The sequence below is a fragment of the Sturnira hondurensis genome, unplaced genomic scaffold, assembly GCF_014824575.4.
Source record: "Sturnira hondurensis isolate 20B ecotype Veracruz unplaced genomic scaffold, ASM1482457v3 Scaffold0002840, whole genome shotgun sequence".
Classification (NCBI taxonomy): domain Eukaryota; kingdom Metazoa; phylum Chordata; class Mammalia; order Chiroptera; family Phyllostomidae; genus Sturnira; species Sturnira hondurensis.
The window spans coordinates 4,428,337-4,447,891 of NW_028075471.1; the positions used below are offsets into that span (position 1 = coordinate 4,428,337).

At 36.4% G+C, this 19,555-nt stretch overlaps 1 protein-coding gene across 36 annotated transcripts in view; it reads left to right on the forward strand.

The window, feature by feature from the left end:
• The window catches only part of SLMAP (sarcolemma associated protein), a 163,689-nt gene that overhangs the window by 48,339 nt on the left and 95,795 nt on the right, over nucleotides 1–19,555 (forward strand). The window lies entirely within an intron of this gene.

Genomic DNA, 19,555 nt, shown 5'->3' on the forward strand with positions numbered 1-19,555 from the left:
TTTGGTTCCCTGTACATTTCTCTTCATTTCACTTTGCATAGCCTTCACTTCTTCCTCTGTTTTGCAACCATACTCAGTCATTTCTGTGAGCATCCTAATCACCAGTGTTTTGGACTGTGCATCTCATAGGTTGGCTGTCTCTTCATAATTTGGTTTTGGAGCTTTTTTCTGTTCTTTCATTTGGAACATATTTTCTTGTCTTGGCTGTGCATGCTGATTTCTTAGCTTCCCTTTAGCTGTTTTTCCTACTGATGTTGTTGTTTGTCTTCTTTTTTCTTTTCATCTTCCTTCCACTCTCGTCTACTAAATGACCATAATATGGAATAGAAATTTTGGTCAACTTATTGGATAAAGTTTTATAGCTTTTTCCGTTTTAAACTTTAACTTTTTAAGATTTTTGTTGTAGATAAGTACTGTGAGTAACTTGTATACATTCTTTCATATTATCATTTTATGATGGTGTATTAGAATATATCATCCTTTTTTAAAGAGGGGATTGCAACTTTTGGCCAAGATGGAGGCATAGGTAGACACACTTTGCCTCCTATACAAAGAAAAGAAGGACAACAAATTAAAGAAAACAACAACAACAACCAGAACTGCCAGAAAAATCTAAGCAGTGAAGAGATAACCGACCTATCAGATGCAGAGTTCAAAACACTGGTAATCAGGATGCTCACAGAAGTGGTTGAGTGTGGTTGCAAAGTAGAGGAAAAAGTAAAGACTAGGAAAAGTGATATAAAGAAAAATATATAGGGAACCAAGACTGAAGGGAAGGAAACTGAGACTCAAATAAACAATTTGGAACAGAAGGAAGAAATAAATATTCAACCAGAACAGGATGAAGAAACAAGACTTTTAAAAAATGAGGAGAGGCTTAGGAACCTCTGGGACAACTTTCAACATCCAACATTTGAACCTTAGGGGTTCAAGAAGGAGAAGAGGAAGAGCAAGAAATTGAAAACTTACTCGAAAAAATAATGAAGGAAAAAATGGAGGAGAACTTCCCCGATGCAATTAAGGAAATAGACTTCTAGGGAGTCCAGGAAGCTCAGAGAGTCCCAAAGAAGTTGGACCCAAGGAAGTACACACCAAGGCACATCATAACTGCATTACCCAAGATTAAAGGGAAAGAGAGGACCTTAAAAGCCACAAGAGAAATGGAGACACTTACCCACAAAGGAGTGCTCATCAGAGTCTCAGCTGATTTCTCAAAAGAGACCTCACAGGCAAAAAGGGGCTGGAAAGAAGTATTCCACATCATGAAATGCAAAGCCCTACATCCAAGAGTACTCTATCCAGTAAAGCTATCATTTAGAATGGAAGGACAGATAAAGTGCTTCTTAGATAAGGTAAAGTTCAAGGAGTTCATCACCACCAAGCCCTTATTATATGAAATGTTAAACGGACTTATCTAAGGAAAAAAAGGTGGTCAAAAATACAAATAGTAAAGTGATGACAAACTCACAACTATCAACAATTGAACCTAAAAAAAACAAAAACAAAAAGAAACTAAGCAAACATCTAGAACAGTAACAGAATCACAGAAATGGAGGTTACATGGAAGGAGGGAGCAGGCGGAGAATGGAGGGAAAGGTACAGGAAGTAAGAAGCATAAATGGTAGGTACAAAATAGTCAGGGGGAGGTTAAGAATAGTATAGGAAATAGAGAGGCCAAAGAACTTAAATGTATGATCCCTGGATATGATCTAAGTGGGTGGGGGTTGCTGGAGGCTGGAAGATGCAGGGAAGAGGGATATAAAAGGGAGAAAAAATAAATGGGACAACCATAATAGCATAATCAATAAAATATACCTAAAAAATAAAAAGGGGATTGCTGTATATTTTGATATAGTTTGATTTCAGTGCTGATAACTCTGCCTCATTATTTTTGATGATTGTGATATTGTGATTATTATGTGTAATGCATTCATTAGATGAACATAATTCAGTTTGTGTGGGCATTAATTATTTCCAGTTTTTAACTTCTATTAACTTTGCTTCTGTGAACATGCTTATGCATTTGCCATTGTACATGTGTGTGAATATTTCAGTATTTGTGTGGGTTAGATTCTTGATGTGAAATTACTCATTCAAGAACATAAGCATTTAAAATTTTCATAGGTATTGCTGAGTCACTTTCCAAAAAAGACTGTAGTAGTTTACACTCTCACGCCTAGAGTATGTGCTGTTTCTCTGTATTCTTGCCACAGCCAGACTAGTCTTAATCAAAACTGATAATAATCACTTTGTTAGTTGCCCATCTTCCCTGAGCTTTTAGGCTTCTTGAGAGTTCTGCAGGTGGATGCTTATTTGCCCCATCCCGTGTGTCTTTGTTTCTCTCTTTTTTTGAAACTAAAGTTCAAATAGTGTGTAGTGGGAATATTTCTGCCCCCACCCTAATAGTCTATAGGGTATCCAAAGTAAGCATTTTAAGTTTTGAACTGAGTGAATCATGGCCTTCTGATTGCATTATTCCATGAATTGACTGGGTATATAGCCCTGTCACTCAGGGAGAGGAGTACCTTAGCATTCTGAGTTAGAAATGGAATCATGAGATCTGCTAAATATCACTTGGCTTAATTTATTCATAAATTGGTTCACATTGTTCATTGTGCTATAGACTGCTCATCTGTGTAATATATTCTAAGTGTATTTACATATAGTACTTGAAAATAGTAATTTCCTTTTGATTTAAATTTTAGTAGGGAACTCACTAATCATATTGTGCTATGTGTTTCATATTTTTCATGAAAGGTTTTCAGTCTGTAGTGTGAGACAGAGGCTTAGCTGATCACCTGCTATGTACAGGTTATGGTTACTTATGGTAATATTCATGTATAATGGGGCAATGGCATACTATTTTTAATACCTGTATATGTTAGAGTTCAGCTGTTATTGATCTGTTTACATCTGTATTAGCTGTTTACTCTTTAAGTAATTAATTGTCCAAGAACTTTTTTAAAATTTATTTATTTATTTATTTATTTATCTTTAGAAGGGAAGGGAAGGAGAGAAATATCAATGTATGGTTGCTTTTGGTGCATCCCCTGCTGGGAACTGGCCCCTGCTGGGAACTGGCCTGCAACCCAGGCATGTACCCTGACTGGGAATCGAACCGCGATCTTCTGGTTCACAGGCCTGTGCTCAATCCACTGAGCTACACCAGCCAGGGCTTAATTGTCAAAGAACTTAATTTTGAAGAACTTTAATCAGTAAAGGAAAAGTCTTACCTCAATTTTCTGACTGAAGAAAGTCAATGACTATATGTTTATGTATATTCTTTGAATTTAATAATGATAGCTGCCATTTGTTTAGCAGTTACTATGTACATATACTGTGTTACTTAACATGCTTAACATAATCTAACCTTTATCACACTTGAGGTAAGTACTGATCTTATCCTCAATTTATACATAGGGATTTATAAATACCTTTTTATAAGTATTTATAAAATAGGATGCTCAGATAGGTTAAGAAATATGCTCAAGGTCCCACAGTAAATTAGAATATGATATAGCTGGAATTTAAACCACATAGCATATTGTTATTTGGATGTAATATAGTTTGGTCTGTGTTATAGTAAAGCAAAACATTACAGATTCTATTCTAGAGTACTAATTATTTAATTTATTTGTTAAAAAATCATTTGTGACCGGTGCATTTGAAATTTTTGACAGGGAATTAATGTTATAGAGTAGAAAAGATGGAATTATGCTGCTGTTCAAAGTGTGGTTTGGACGTAGAGTTTTGGGAGTTAGCTGCCTAAATTGGAATAAAGCCTTGAATCTCTGTTTTAGGTGTTTATTTACTGAGAAATGTTATCTGAGATGGAAATCTTACTAACTAAGATGTTTAAACTGGGCTTCAGAAAGAAAAGAAGGCTTTGAACGAGTAAAGAGTGTGGGTGGGTGCAACAGCTTTTCGGGTCCAAGAACAGCATAAGCAGACGTACAGAGACTTGGAGCTTGTGTAGGGAATTGCTAGTAGTCAAGCAAGGGTGGAATGCATAGTACTTTTAGGAAGAATAGAAGATCGGGTTAGATAGGATGATTGAGGTCATTTTGCAAGATTTTGAAAGTTAGCACAGATCTCAAATTTGAGAATTTTGAAGGCAGTTGTTAACGGCCCTTTTATAAAGGGAAATAAAGCGATCAAGTTTGTATTTTAGAAAATAACTCTGGCATCAGTGTGGAGGGTGGAAAGTGTGGTACCATAGCCATCATCTTGGCAATGGTTATGGGCCTGGGTTGGAGGAACAACATGGAAAGGGAAAGGCAGTGGGGAATTAAGAGATTGTTTTGAGTTGGAATTCATAGGAGTTGGTGATAAATTAGATGCCTTAGAGCATGGGTGTCAGACTCACTTTCATCAGGGGCCACATCAGCCTTGAGGTTGCCTTCAAAGGGCCGAATGTAATTTCAACTCCTTAACAGTTAAGGAGTAGTTCAGTTATACACTCCTAAAATTATTTTGGCCCTGTGAAGGCAACCGCAAGTCTGATGTGGCTCCCGGTGAAGGTGAGTTTGACACTCCTGCCTTAGAAGGTTATAGGTATTACTTGTTATTACTGATAGTGTTTGTTATTACTACTGTTTCACATTTGCTCTAAGTGACTTCTGATAGTCACATATTCATTCTATTATTAGATTGTGGCCGATGGCTGAATTCCTGACCTGAGGTACTCAGGAAATGGTGGGTAAAGGAAGTAATGGGTCTGGGTTGTAAATGTTACATTAATGAAATACTCATTTAAAACACTTACTTGGTGCCTATGAAGCAGGCATTTTGTTAAGGTCTAGGGATATTGTTGATCCTGATCTTCAAGGAATTTGCCAGTCATGAGGACTTCAGAAGAGCTTGTTTGCTGTTCTTACTTTCTGTGTAAACTTTGGGCTTATGATTTAACTCCTAGCCCTGTCTGTTCATATGGGATACTGCTTATATCATAGTATTCTGAAGTTTAGGCTAGGTAATGTATATAAAGTGCCTGGTATAAGCAAATGCTTATTCCCTTTCATCTGTTATGGACACAAAAATTAGGAAACCCAAGTTTATTAAAATTGTGGGTCAAATAGGTAGAAGGAGACAGTGAATGCATTTTTAAAAGAAATTTTAAAAGGTTACCTTTTCTGGTGATTTGGTATCCTAAGACCTGATGACTGTTTTTATTATTTTCTCCATTGTTGCTATAGATAGGCTACTTGGCTTGTGTGTCAGCCTTGATTTACTGATTTATTAAATGAACAAAATCATCCCAGTTTCACATGGTGATTGGGAAATACATTAGAGGTAGTGGAAAAGAAATTGCCCAGACAAACATAAGTAACAAAGCAGTATGGTTGGAATCAAAAAGATTATAATGTACGTTTCTCTCCAGTACTAGCTTTGGGAGGCCCAACTTAACCTCTTTTAGTCCTAATTTCTTTATCTGTAGTGTAGGGATAATAAAGCATAAGAGATAATATCTCATAGGAGTGCTGTAAAGATTAATTGAAAGAGTGCATGGAAAGTAGCTTATCCAAGAATATAGTAAGCACTCACAAAACTGGTGATTATTGTAAATTATATGGTATCTCTTTGACAGAATTAAAAAATTAACTTGTTTTTATTTGGCTTTGCTCTGTCATTAAAATTTCTATATAGCTGGATTCTGAATACAAATGATGTTTCTTTTCATGGTAGTGAAAGAAATTAATGATCTTTTTAAAAGAAAACTTCACTTTAGCCCTAAAAGTTTTCTTGGGAAAAATGCTTAAAGCCTTGTGTTTAAGCCATAAATGGGGGTAGAATTTGAAATGTGATACATTTTTTCCTCATCTATCTGAGCCAGTTTCCATGCCTATAAATAAGAATGGAAATATCCTATTTAGTCAAGCAGATAGGATCTTTATAATACTTAAATAAGATTGCAAATATATGAAAATGGCTTTGTAGTTTCAAAACATTGTCTGACTCTATAGAATCGTTTGAATAGCATTGGACAAGAAGAATTAAATTTTAGTTCAAAATAAAAAAAAAAGAATTAGTGACTCTGAACTAGGGGCATTATCTGCCCATCCCGAGAAGCAGTGGATGTCATGAGAGATAGTTGGGAGTGGGCAGTATTTGCACATCTGAATTGTGGTGGCAGAAAAATGGGAGTCTCTGCACTATGCTCAGCAGTGTAGGGGGTTTATTTTCTTTGGTCCCAATAGTTATTTCCCATCTCAGTCAAAATTATTGTTTCATAAATTGCATTGTTATTACTTCTGTTTACTCACTTGTAGTCCTGAGTTAGTGACTTTATTTCCTTTTCTTTTTCAAAGTAAAATTATGATATCTAAAGAACTCACCTATGGATGTGTGAATTGTCAAAGCCTTGAGGAGATAGCTCTCTTGAAGACTTAATTATCACTAACAATGGAGAGTCATGAGTAAAGACCAAGGTATTTTAAACATTAAAATTATATGCCAACCTGAGTGGTTGTGCCCAAAGAATGGGAAAGGGCACCATAATTATTTTCATTACCTTATTAAGCAAGCATTTAAACAAACTGAATGTTCATGTTGTGGGGCAGATGTACTGTTTGCATCTTTAAACATTTCCATTGAATTTGTTTGCCAAATAAATTGTTTTATGTGTGGGCAATTTTTTTCCCTAAATAAGATCTAGATTCCTGTGTTTTGCCAATTTTGCCAATATTTAATGGAAAATGCTTTTAAAAGTTTCTTCTCCTCTACCTCTTAGTGACTGTACAAATCAATACCAACTTGTCCTTAGATCAAGCTTATGGTGTACATTATTAAACAATATATAAGCTTACATCTTTCAAACATTGTAACCTTGTTCTGTATTTCCCACAAATGTGATCACAATGACTTCCTTTTGTGGCAAACACAGCTTTTATTCTATGGGTCAGGTTTTGTGTTGTTTCTTTTTTTTTTAGCATCAGAGATAAAGAGTAGTGGTGCAATTATTTCGTTATTTAGGTTCATCTCAGGATGGTTTAAGCTACCATTTTGTGAGGAAAATAGTGACCTGTAAAATATAGTTAGTATTGTGTATTTAAAATACCACAGTGCCCCCTCATTATATTTCTAACATGCTAAAATGCATAGCATTTTAATATATTAGAATTAAATTTCTTACATTCTTTCAGGTAATTAGAGACCTCTTGGGGTTAAAAAGATTGAGTTTGGAATCAATATTTGTTCTTTAATACCAGTTACCTAAGTAGGAAGCTCAAAGACAAAGGTGGATGCATCTTGCTAGGATTAACACACCACTAGAGGGGAACATGATTAGCATTTGCTTGTCAACCTATCAGTTTTGGAATGAGGGAAATATGTTAATCTCCTCCAAATTAAAATTTACTGTAGACTTTCAACAGTCTCACCTCTCAGAGCTGTAATGCTCTGATGCTATGTTTATTTTGTATCTTCCCGAGCTTCAGAAATCTAATCTACTTTGTCCTAAATCCTAGTGAAGGAATGTCACAGTTTGATTGCATATTTTGAAAGGATGTAATCACTCTGGCTATGGTTTGTATGTTTTTTAATGTTCTCGTTAAATATTTAAAAATTTCACCCTGGCTGGTATAATTTAGTGGATAAAGCATGGGCTGTGAGCCAAAGGGTCGCTGGTTCGATTCCTAGTCCAGGCACATGCCTGGGTTGTGGGCCAGGTCCCCAGTGGGGGGCCACGTGAGAGGCAACCACACACTGATATTTCTCTCCCTCTCTTTCTCTCTCCTATCTCTCTATAAATACAAATAAATAAAATCTTTAAAAATTTTTTTAAATTTCACCTTTCTACCTTCTCTACTCTGTCCTTCATGGTTTTATCTCTGTTCTTATGTAGACAGATAGAAATCCTTTTTCTCTTTTGTTATCTATCACCACAGGAAAAAGTTATGGTACAGTGAATGTGTCTGGAATGTCATGTGGAGATGGAAAAAATCCTGGTAAATTTATAACATTTGCAAGACCTCTGGGTATATGTTGTCAAGATCTTTCTGGTTTACATGTGAAATTTTAGCTTGGCAAGAACATTTTATCACTTTCCTATGTGTTTTCCTATAGCATATAAGTAAAACTTTATATTTTCCCCTTCACTGGCACAACTTAAAATTTCCAGCCTCTGAAACATGTGGTACTTGGCCAGTCAGGAAGCTAGGAAGGTTATATAAACAAATAAATTTGCATATAACATGCATATAAAATGTGTGTACTCTTTTTTAAATATATTTTATTAATTATGCTATTATTACAGTTGTCCTATTTCTCCCCTTCATTCCCCTCCACCCTGCACATCCCCTCGCACCCACATTCTCCCCCTTTAGTTCATGTCCATGTGTCATACTTATAAGTTATTTAGCTTCTACATTTCCCATACTATTCTTACCCTCCCCCTGTTTATTTTCTATTGACCATCTATACTACTTATTTTCTGTACCTTTTCCCACTTTCTCCTCCCCTCACGCCCCTGTTGCTAACCCTCCATTTGATCTCCATTTCTGTGGTTCTGTTCCTGTTCTAGTTGTTTGCTTGGTTTGCTTTGTTTTAGGTGTGGTTGCTAATACCTGTGAGTTTGCTGTCTTTTTACTGTTCGTATTGTTCATATTTTTTCTTCTTTTTCTTAGATAAGTCTCTTTAACATTTCATATAATAAGGGCTTGGTGATGATGAACTTCTTGAATTTAATCTTATCTGAGAAGCACTTTATCTGTCCTTCCATTCTAAATGAAAGCTTAGCTGGATAGAGCAATCCTGGATGTAGGTCCTTGACTTTCATGACTTGGAATACTTCTTTCCAGCCCCTTCTTGCTTGAAAGGTCTCTTTTGAGAAATCCGCTGACAGTCTGATGGGAACGCCTTTGTAGGTAACTGTCCCCTTATCTCTTGCTGCTTCTAGGATTCTGTCCTTCATTTTCATCTTGGCTAATGTAATTATGATGTGCCTTGGTGTGTTTCTCCTTTGGTCCAACTTCTTTGGGACTCTCTGAGCTTCCTGGACTTCCTGGAAGTCCATTTTGTTTGCCAGATTGGGGAAGTTCTCCTTTGTTATTTGTTCAGATAAGTTTTCCACTTGTTGCTCTTCCTCTTCTCATTCTGGTGCCCCTATAATTAGGGTGTTGGAACATTCAGAGATGTCCTGGAGGTTCCTAAGCCTCTCCTCATTTTTTTGAATTCTTGTTTCTTCCTTCTTTTCTGTTTAGTTGTTTCTTTCTTCCTTCTGGTCCACTTCCTTGATTTGAGTCCCAGTTTCCTTCCCATCACTATTGGTTCCCTGTGCATTTTTCTTCATTTCACTTAGAGTAGCCTTCATTTTTTTCATCTAATTTGTGACCAAAATCCACCAATTCTATGAGCATCTGGTCACCAGTATTTTGACCTGTGCATCTGATAGGTTGGTTATTTCTTGGTCGCCTAAAATTATTGGCTCCGGGGTTTTGATTTGTTCTTGTTTTTGAGCCATTTGGGTCTGGTCTTGCCTGTTATGTAGTGAGGGGCGGAGCTTTAGGTATTCACCAAGGTGGTGCAACCCAGTTGCTGGGTTGTGACGCTGTATGTGGGGGCAGGGTCAGAGAGGGAACAATGGCGATTGCTCCGCGCTCTCTCGGATTTCAGTCCCTTCTGCCGCTTCCCATAAGCAAACTGGGCCCTTCTGGTGCTGGTTCCTGGGTGGGTGGACCTCACCTGGGTGGTGGGACCTCACCTGGGTGGTTTGTGTACATTCTAGGATCCTGTGGGTCTCTCCAATGAACTCTCCTGTGAGGCTGGGAGTCTCTCCCCGCACTTCAACCCCCACAAGTGTTTTTAATCAGTGCTTTTAGGCTTTATTTCCCAGTGCTGGGGTCCTGGGTTACACAGTCTGTCTTGCTGCCTGTTATGCCTGTTTTCGCCTCATTTATCTGCATGCAAATGTGTGACCACAATCTGCCAGCCTCCTTGTGCATCTCACTGGGTCTGCTCATTGCCTCCCTGGGTCTGGGGTCTGCTAGCTGCTGCCTGTGCGCTCCCGGTCTGCCAACCACCGCTTTTTCCTGCTGCAACCCCTCTCTGCAGACTGCTGACTCTGCCCCTCCTACGGGTCTAGAGGAATGGTTGTCGGACTTCTGTACAGTTCAATTTTCTGTCTGTTGGTTGTTTTTTGTTTCTAAATTTTTGTTGTCTCTATTTTGGTTGTGTGGGGAGGCACAGTGTGTCCACTTATGCCTCCATCTTGGCTGGAAGTCAGATTTGTGTACTCTTAAGACAATTAAATTGTTAGTGGCAAAAATATGCAAATCATGGATCTCCCTACTTCTAATGACTCCCACTGCACTTCATCCTACACACAGTTACTCAATTGTCAGAGCTTTTAGAATAATCTTCGCTAAAGCAGTATGCTTATCAAATCCTTTAGTAGTGGCTTCTGTCTTAAGAAACTCCATGATCTCCTTAGTGTAATATACAAAGCCCTCACTTACATCTTCACTCTATCACTTCTTTTGTTTGTGTTTTTTTATCCTCTGGGACTGGGCCTTAACTATATGTAAGTGTATGGCAGTAATCTGTTCCTCCTCCACCACCTCCTTCTCTGTGCCTTTCATTTGGGTCAGCACCCTTACACATGCTGCATCCTTACTAATTGTGCCTAACTATATTTCTTACCAGCCTCTCAGAATTTTGGTGCTTAATTCATATTCTTAGTTTATTGTCAGGTAGAGTTCCTCTGCATTCGGTTTTTATAAATATGTAGTCTTTCTAAGACAGATACCAAGTAAATTTTATAGACTGAATAATTTGCCTTAAAGGTGGAGTTAAAGTTGAAATTGGCTGTTTCTCTTCTGACTGCATCTGAAAAGCTTCATAAACAAAGTGGGATTTCATAAGTTTGGACTCAAAGACCAGGGAATGTTTAGTCTAAGTAGGAGAGGAGGAAGGCAGTGTGGAGTTTTTGAAGGGATAACTGCCCAATTAGCAGTGGCTGTGAGACCAGGATAATCTACTTAATACACGTGGGCCTCAGTTTCTTAATCTATTAAATGAAGATGGTAATATCTACTTCTGTCATAAGGATCAGAAGTATCTGTACATAGCAGGCAGATAATAAATGGTAACTATTATTACAGATTAGGTACTGGTTTGGCCCAAGGGGAAAAAAAACGTAGGCTGAAATGTGGTGAATGGGAGTGATATCATGGAAAATGGCAGAGAGCGAGCTTTAAGAAGTGCTTTTCTTTTCATCATTGCTATTAAACTAGCATGAATTATCTAAAGTGATTAATTTGAAATTCTGGAGTGTAGTCAAACACTTGCAGCATCCAGTGGAATGCTTAAAGAAGATAAATGATGGTAAATTTTTGAGAATTTTGGTGTTTTGCATCGTGGCTGCCATATTTCATTCTCCAGCCCTGTGGCAGGCAACTGTCAGTGTGGTAGTCCATGGTTCTTGGTATGACTTGCTTGTCCTTTAGAAATTGGGATTTAAAGAGACAGAATTCTCCCCCCTCTGCGCTTTTTTTAAAATTAGATTCCTCCATTTAAGGAAATCTCTTGTCGGATACTGGCTCACCACAGAGATAACAGAACAGAGACTTCAGTAACAACACATAACAAGGAATATAAAGTCACTAAACAGATGACTGCAGTCTTCAAGAAATAAAAGCAGTCCCTGTGGAGATGAGAGAGCCTAATTTCTAGAGTTACCACATTTAGAATATTCAAAATTTTTAGTTCTCAACAAAAAAATTACAAAACATTCAAGGAGTCAGGGAATTATGGCCCATTCACAGAGAGAATAAAAAAGGAAATTGTTAGAAATTATTCCTGAGGAAGTTCAGAGACTGGACTTATTAGACATAGACTTTAATTATTTTATTTTATTTTAAAGTGGACCATTTATTTATTTATTTTATTATTTATTTATCTTTAGAGGGGAAGGGAAGGAGAGAGGGAGAGAAATATCAATGTATGGTTGCCTCTCATGCATCCGCTGCTGGAAACTGGCCTGCAACCCAGGCATGTGCCCTGACTGGGAATTGAACTGCGATGCTTTGATTCATAGGCCTGCACTCAATCCACTGAGCTAAACCAGCCAGAGTGACTTTAATTATTTTAAATATGCTGAGGATTCAGTAGCAGGTTTGAGGCAAGCAGGGGAGTCAAAAAACCTGAAGAAGTGAAATTACCCTGTCTGAGGACCAGACAAAAAAGATGAAAAAAAAAAAAAAGAATAGTATCTAAGGGACCATTGAGTGTACCAGTGCACATACTATTGAAATCCCAGAAGGAGTTGAGTGAGAGAGAGGAGAAGAGTGAGAGAAAGAGGGAGAAAAAAATATTTGAAGAAATATTGAATGAAAAATATTTTATAGTTTTAGATCTTATATTTAGGTCTTTGTTCCATTTTTAGTTAATTTTTGTATTTGTAATAAGGTGAGGTCTAAATTCATTCTTTCGTATGTGTTATCCAGTTGTCCTAGCACATTTGTTGAAGAGACTATTTTTTTTCCATTGGCTGGACTTGGCACCTTTGTTGAAACTCATTAGCTATAGATGTACAGATTTATTTCTGGACTGTTGTTCTATTTATATCTGTCTTTATAATAGTATTACACTGTCTTGATTACTTTAGTTTTGTAGTAAATTTTGTATTTAGAAAGTGTGCATCCTCCAATCTTGTTCTTCTTTTTAAAGATAGTTTTGCCTATTTAGGATCCATTGTAATTTCATATGAATTTGAGGATCAACTTTTCCATTTCTGAAAAAAAAAAGAAGTTTGTTGGAATTTTGATATGGATTGCATTGATTGCGTAGATCACTTTGGTTAAAAAATGACATGTTAACAATACTGTCTTTCGGTCCTTGAACATGGGATGTCTTTCTGTTTAAGTCTAATTTCTTTCAACAGTATTTTGTAGTTTTCAGTATACAAGTCTTTTACCTCTGGTTAAATTTATTCCTAGGTATTTGGTTAGTTGCCATTGTAAGTGGAATTGGTTTCTTAATTTCCTTTTTGGATTTTTCATTGCTGATGTATAAAACATGATTAATGTTTGTGTTTATCTCCTAAGCTGCAACATTGCTGAATTTATTTATTAGCTCCATTCACTTTCTGTGATATTTTTGAGTCAGTCGTCTGTGAGTTGACATAGTTTAATATGTTGACATAGTTTAAAGTATAATATCACTTTCTGTGATATTATATAGAGTCAGTCGTCTGTGAGTTGACATAGTTTATCCACTACTCTCCATTTTTTTCCCTTTTGAGCTTTTATTTCTAGTGGTGTATTACACAGAATCTTTAAATTTTTAAATTACAATCGATATTTAGTATATTAGTTTCAAGTATACACGTAGTGGTTAAATATTTATATAACTTACAAAGCGATCCCCCATAAGTCTGATAACCACCTGGCACAATACATAGTTATTAACAGTATTATTGATTATATTTCCTATGATGGACTTTACATCCTCGTAACTGTTTTGTAACTGCTAATTTGTGCTTCTTAATCCCTTCACCTTTTTCATGCAGCTCCCCAACTCCCCTCCCATCTTGCGACCATCAGTTTGTTCTCTGTATCTATGAGTTTGTTTCCATTTGGGTTATTTTTATTGTTTTTTAGATTCCACATATAAATGAAATCATGTGATATTTGTCTTTGCCTGACTTATTTAACCTACCATAATACCTTTTAGGTCCATCCATGTTTTCACAAATGGTGAGCTCTCATTCTTTTCATGGCCAAGTAATATTCCATTGTATATATGTACCACATCTTTCTTTATTGTATCTTCTATTGATGGACACTTAGGCTGCTTCCATATCTTGGCTATTGTAAGTAATCATGCAGTGAACACTGGGTTGTATATATCTTGTCGACTTAGTGTTTTGGATTTCTTAATTCTTCCCCAATTTGGGTGCCTTTTATTTCTTTTTCTTGTACTGGCTAGAACTTCCAGTACAGCATTCACAGCAGTGGTGAATACAGGCTTCCTTGTCATGTTCCTGATCTTAGGAAGCTTTTAGTCTTTCACCGTTGTTACATTGCCTGTGGGCTTTTCATAAATGTTCTTTATCAGTAGAGGACATTTCCTTCTAATCCTGGCTTCCTGAGTTTTTTGTTTTTGCTTTTTAATCATGAAAGGGTATTGGACTTTGTCAGGCCTTTTTTGCAGCAACTGAGATGGTTTATGATTGTGGTTTTTTTCCTTTTTTCTATTGATGTGGTACATTGATTGACTTTATTATTTTGATTCATGTGGGATAAATCCTACTTTTTTGGACAGTTGCTTATTATTTAGCTTGAGTGAGTTCCAAGTTAAGCTAAACAGAGATAAGAACCTTGTATCAGTTCATCAGGTGAGATCCTAGGCAGGGTAGGTGAGATAGACACAATAATTTGAGATTTAGGTCTGCTTTGCTACCTCTAGAACCCAGTGCCAGGATCACGTACTAGGAATGCAGGCTCATATATCAAAGCTTCTCCTGTACTGGGAAAGGGGATGGATGGCTAGGGTAATTAATCAGTGCCACAAAGATTTCTTACCATTTTTAAGTTGCATTTTTCTTGATTCCATATTCACTGGTTTCTGTGAAACTTTGTTTTCCAGAGTTCCAACACAATTGGTTCCCACAGTTTGCTTGTTTTTCAGTTTCTGAGGGGGTCTGGGAGCTTAGGGCTGCCTTCTCCACCATTTTGCTGATGTCACTTTTATTAATTTGTTTTGATTTCTAAAAATTTTCTCCTTTTTACCCTTTATTTCTTTTAATGCATTATTTGTTATATTTAGGCACTCATGTCCTTCATTTTGTACTTATTTCTGAAATGAATTTTCCTTTTGTTTCTATTTCTTTCTGGAGTTCTTTCATCTTTTCTAGAGTTTTATAATTGTGATTTATATTTTTTATTTCTTGAATTATTTTCTTAATGCCTTTAGTTTGTTTTAAAATAGTATGTTGTAATTTTGATGTGTGTCCAGTGTATGCCTGTCTTTATTTGTAGGGATGTTATTCTGTTCTTCAGTCTCTTTTTTCTTAAAATAACTGTATGGGATGAGACCTTGACATTTTTCTGTTGCTTATTTTCAAAACAAATTCTGAAATTTGTTTTTCTGAACTTTTAGAAGGGGTCATGATTCAGGATCACTTTTCTAATGTCACAGAGCTCCCTCTTCTGGTTTTTTGCTTTTTTGTAAAATGTTAAAAACATATGGTGACTTCCTTTCCTTTTCTACTTTTATCTGGGCCTTTTCTTTCCTTGTCTCTATAGTCCCAATTTTGCCCAATTTTTGTTCCACACCGAGCAGCTTTCCCTCAGTGTGGAGCCCTGTTCTGGAAGGCAGCTTTGTTGGGGGTGGGGGTGGGGATTGATTTTAAGAATTTATCTGACTCACAGTGCCTTTCTAAGAACTTCCAGAACTTACCTGGCATTCACTTGTTATTGGATTGGGTATAACCTTTCCATTTTCAGCTTCTGTTCTCAAATTGGCTATCATACTGCCTGTAAATACCTAGTGACTGTTTTGATGTTCTCCTCAAGTCCCTCAAATGCCCTGTTACCTCCATATTTATCCTCCTGCACAGATGCTGATTTCATGCAGGTTCTGTGGCTGCTGATGGTTTTCCAGGCTCATATTTTGAGGGTCATGTGGACACCTTGTCACCTACTTTTGTTGTAAATGTTGTCTATAGGATTTTGGTTTTGCTATCTTAGTCACTCTTTAATTTTATTTTAGGTGATTATTAAAAATATGTGGTACAGCATCTACCATCTAGAATCCTCATCCATTCTGCACTCACATTTTCAAAATTCTTCTTTATAGATTAAGCATTTCTGACCTTTAGCTTATGTCATGTCTGCTGTGTCTGTGCTTTGTTTAGATGTTATTAATTTATTGGTGCTTGGGTATTGTAACCAGAAAAGGCTAGTAAAAAGCAGTTTATCATTATAGTAGAAATGAAAGCATTGTTTGTAACAAAATTGAAAGTGATTCACATGTATTTGTTTATGGAATAAACAGCAGAAACTTTTTCTTTATTCTTAACTGTTCAGAATATTTGGCCTTCTGTTCAGAAGGCCAAAGAACAAATTATGCAATCTGTGAAATGCCGTGCCTATGTCATTGAAGGTGATTGGGATCCGCCGAAGACCAGGAAAAGGACATGGGGCAAGGACAACCTTTCAGCTCAGGAATCACTGTCAATGCCTGATATGTGGGAGCTTAACATTCATTTAGGGGAAAGCGAAGGATTAATTCAAGATAAAGCCTAAACACAGTGGAAGTTGAACTTTGGCCACAAGCTACAGATGATTTTATAAATTCTGAGCTACTTACACACTTCAGTGTCAAAGTAAATGGCCCGTGGCTAAGGCAAGTACTAGGGCTGCTTTTGGGCATTCCTTGGGCTGTTAGGAAACATAGCTATAGCTTCAATGGGATATTTTAGAGTAGCCAAAAGTGATTTTCATGGGATGAGGGGGAGCCTGATGGAAAAAGTTTTATCAGCATAAAAAAGAAAGGTATTTCTGATTTGAAAGTGACAACAAACCGACTAACTTACCTACTTAGAGAAAATGTATCCAGTTACTGTAAGCAGTCCTTTCTCAGTCCTTCGCAAACAAGTTGACTTCTTTATCCATGCCTTAAGGAACCTCACCTGATTTTAAATAGAATAGCTTCTATTCAGTGTACACTGAATAATGGCAGATTGTTCCATAGATGGTGCAGAAACATTTTTATATCAATCTTTCAAAGCAGCCAAAGGCAGAAGGTTAAATCGTATCAACAAAAATGTTTCCTCGGGTAAGTAAACAAATGATGTCTCGCTCCACACAAGTGCAGAGACTCAGGTGCATGAGTGGAGATTAGTGTGACTGAGAGGGTGAGAAAAGAGATTGTTGCAAGTGAGTCAGTTTTGAGAAGGAACCAGAAGCCCAATTAGGGCTTTATAGGCTGTAATGGTAAGAATTTTGGACTTTATTCTAAAGTGTGTGGAGAGGAAGAATGAACAACTAATGTAAATGATACATTCAAGCTAAATGGATGCCAGAGGTACCATGGAGTGCTTTGGGCAGTAATATAGACGTGTCAGAATAAAAGAACATAGGTTAATATTGCTTCAATTTTTTTTATTTGAAATTTTGTGGTTTTAGAGTTGTATAAGAGTTTCGATCATAAGATGTTGAGGCACATGCACACCTTTTTGTTTTCCAAAGTTTGCTAAATAGTACTGAACCTCATTTCATATATTCTTGTTTCTGTTCTATTCTGTTTAATGTTTAAAATGAAGTGCTAGTTGCAGTCCACTAAGTTAATTTAGTAATACTAATGGATCAAAACCTGAACTTTGAAAACCACCATAAATTTAATATAGTCCCTTTATTTGGTTTGCCAATGCACACATTACTAAAAATGACCAAAACAGAATCCAGATATCACCACATTTCCCAAGAATATATTTATTAAGAAACAGAAAACAAAGTTCCTTATACAGTAGATTCCAATGTAGAAAAAATTTGAGGATAAATGTTATTATTTGAGTGTACTGTCTGCACTGTTCTCCTTGGTATGAAATGTTAAGGCCTGTAAATATTAAATGGACTTGTAAAATATTAACACAATTTTCTTTATTATGGTCTATAATTAAATATACAAACTGCTAGCCAAAGTAATGTCCTCTTTTCAATTATAAACAGAGAATAAGTCATGTATAGGCATACAGACAGCCTGATGACCTTTATATTGTCACCTAAGAAATAATGAAGAGAAATGTCATTTTCATTTTTTTCTGCAAATTGCTTATTCTTTTATTGTGTTTCATTTTGGAAGAGAGCTTATGGGAGGACTGAAGGATAAATGAAACATAAAGGTCAATGTTAAGTAATAAAAGATGGTCCTTTTCATTCTGTTTGAATCCTTGTTCCTGTGTTCCATAGCTCTGTGACCTTTGCAAAAACACTTGCCTGTGCAGCATTTTTCTCATCTACAAAAGGTAGTAGTAATACCTATGTTACAGCTTTAATGTTAAGGTTAAATGAGGTCCTGGTGGTATAACATGTATTTTAATAAATATTAGGGTTTTGGCTAGTGTACCTCTCTACACCATGCCCCTCTCCTTTCTTGGAGAGTGAATAAAAACTTTATTTTCTGGTATAGATATAGATATATGATTTTTTCTTCCCTTCCTTCCTTAGGAAGGAATTCAGTAAAAATATGTTGCTAGAATAAGCAGGGCTGAAGAGTGTAGAAACATTCAAAAAGAGAGCTACATTTTTTTTATTGGTTGTTCTTTTTCTAGTAAATCTATTGTGTGTGATCCCAGATGTTCCTAATTTCTTTTAGGCTAGGTGGGTGATAAACAGGTGGGCCTCCTGTGCTCATCCTATCCCTTCCCTTTTGAAAGAGGAAAGATTACCTACGTGATAGGAGGCCAGGAAGTGTATGTAGTACCTTCATAGTTGGGTTCAGTATTTTACCATCGTGTTTTCAGTCTGCTTTATCACAAAGAATTTACTGAAGTTGTATTGGGCCTGATATCAAATAAATTAGCTAATTGATAGTTACTAATTCTGTCAGCTAAAACCTTCTGTGCTGCCTGTGAAGTAAACAACACTTTCTTTGATTTAACTCAGACATCCTAGGAAAATTGGAAAGTCAGAGTGAGATGGAAAGAGAATTTTGTCTAGATGGCTTAAAAAAAAGTAACAGTTTTGTTAAGATATAATTTATATGCCATAAAAGCATACAATTTAGAGTTTTTAAATATATTAATAATTATGCAACCATCACCACTATTTAATTTTTCCAATTTTTAAAAAGGATTTACTTATTTATTGAGAGAGGAGAGAAAGGAGGGAAAAAAAGCGAGAGAAAAACATCAATTGGCTGCTTCTCATTCACTCTCCAACTAGGGACTGAACCCACCACCCGGGCATGTGCCCTGACCTGGAATCAAACTAGTGACCCTTTGCTTTGCAGGATGATGCCCAACCAACTGAGCAACATAGGTTAGGCTCCACTATCTAATTTTAGAATATTTTAATCATTCCAAAAAGAAACCTTATACCCATTAGCAGTCATTCTCACCACACCACCACCACCACACCCTGGCACCTCAGCCCCATGTGATTACTAATGTACATTTTCTGTCTATGGATTTGCTTATTCTGGATAGTTCATGTAAATGGAATTACATATATATGGTCTTTTGTGGCTGACTTCTTTCACTTAATATGTTTTAAAAGTTCGTCCATGTTGTAGAGTGAATCAATACTTCTTTCTTTTTTATTGCCAAATAGTATAACATCATGTGGATGTACAGTTTTGTTTATCCATTAAATCAGTTGATGGGCGTTTGGGTTGTTTCTACTTTTTGGCTATTATGGATAATGCTGTTATGAACATTGGGTAGGGGTTTTTGTGACAACATAATGTTTTCAGTTCTCCTGAGTCTATATTGATACCTCAGAGTGGAATTCTTGGGTCATATGTTAACTTTATGTTTACATTTGAGGAACTTCTGTGCTGTTTTCCGAAATGATTGTACTGTTTTGTCTAGCTAAACTTTAAATCACCAATT